A 1,755-nucleotide genomic window follows, 5' to 3' on the forward strand; every position below is an offset into this window, starting at 1 on the left:
GCCTGTGCCCCCCACCTCTGTCTGCTGGCTGCCCCTGCTCCCGGAGCGGGGCCGGATCCGGCCCTCCCGACCCTTTGGACAAGGAGGGGGACCGGGGCAAAACAGTCTCAACTGGGGGAAGTTTGACTTATTTTAATTTATTGCAATTAACACAAGCTTCTCATCCTTGGTACGGGTGTTGAGGCGGCAGAAAATGTAAATAATTGAAAGGTATTTGGGGAAATGCCTCCCCTGTCCCCAGGCTCAGGCCTCCCCTGCCCTTTCTGCCCAGCACTGGACTCCTGAGTAAACGGGGGTTCATACCAGAGCTAGCCGGGCACGCACCCACACCAACCAGGCACCCAAGGACATTAATGGGGTGCTCACACGTGCACTCACTGGGTGCTCAGGTTTGCACTATTTCACCCCTCATGCAATTAGCTGGGTGCTCGTGAGTGAACCGATGGGGTGCTCATGCATCAAATAATTGGCCACTTACGCACAAAATAAATAGGCATTCCTGCATTTATTAATCGGGTGCTCGTGCAAAAAGGCAGGAGAGGCTGCGACTTGTGCCCCGTGGAGGTGTGGGACGGCCCCTGAGCAGGGGAAGGCACAAACATTTCTGCACAGGCAAAGCCGGGGGTGAGCCCCGGCTCCCTGGGGAGTCTCGTACAGCTCCCCCGGGCTTTAGGGCATGAGCGTGAACACCTGGAGGACGTGCACACAGCTGGAGCTACACAGCACCGGGTACCCAGCAAGGCCATCCAAAACCAGCTTCCAGCCCTGCCAGGCTGCGATGCTGCGAGTGCTCGGGGCTGTCTTATTGCTGAGCCCAGGACTGTCGTGCCCATCACCCTCTGCAAAGCCCACAAACTCCTGGGGAACAAGTTAGCCTGAAAGAAATCTCTGAAGCAGCTTTTAGCCTAACGGGAGCATCTTCTGCATTAAAATGTCATCCTCGCATCCCCCTTCTCCGCCAAAACTCTTCTCAGTCATTCTCCAAAGGAAGTCTTTAAGCCACCAGGCACCCAACGGACAGTCCTGCTTTTGTGTCACAGGCTGGCAGCCATCCTGCGTACGAACGCTACGAGGAGCTCGGGGCTGCCTCTCCATGCCCGGCACGTGCAGAGCCCCGTCCTGCCCAGGGGACGCTGGCTGCCACGTGCCACCCTCGCAGCAGGGTGACGAGGGGACGTCCTTGCCACGGGGGGGAACGGAGCCCATTTCGGTGCCGGCTGGGTGGACGCAGCACCAGCTGCACACAGTGTGCCCAGGGGCCGCATCCTGCACCGGGGCCCTCCACGTGTGGCTGGGCAGGCACGCAGCCCCGCGCCCAGCACGCTCTGTTTGTGCCTGTTTTGTCTCCATGGCATTGAGACTTGTCTATTAATTACCTGGCAGTTGCCATGGTTATGCCAAAGCCCTCCAGGAGATGCTGCTGTGCAGGATGCAGGACGGGGCAAGCGTACCACTGCCAGGGGCTGTGGGAAGGGGGACAGAGCATCTCCCCAAGCACCCACCCTTTCCGCTGCCGGTGCTACGCTGGCTCCAGCCACGGGCCGTGGCTCTCCAGGGTCCCACGCTGCATTTGCAGCCGGGGCCATGCACGCTGTCCTGCGGAGCAGGCTCCAGCAAGGGGCTTGCGGCTCACATGGGGCGACAGCTCTGTCCCCGTGCACACACCGGCAAGCACTGGGGAGTTAGTCCTTGCATGCAGGGGTCAGCTGGGGGAGCCTCGCTGCCAGGCTCCTGCCGCTCTCGGGAAGGCACAAT

The sequence above is a fragment of the Aptenodytes forsteri genome, unplaced genomic scaffold, assembly GCF_000699145.1.
Source record: "Aptenodytes forsteri isolate BGI_AS27 unplaced genomic scaffold, ASM69914v1 Scaffold298, whole genome shotgun sequence".
NCBI classification, from domain to species: Eukaryota; Metazoa; Chordata; class Aves; order Sphenisciformes; family Spheniscidae; genus Aptenodytes; species Aptenodytes forsteri.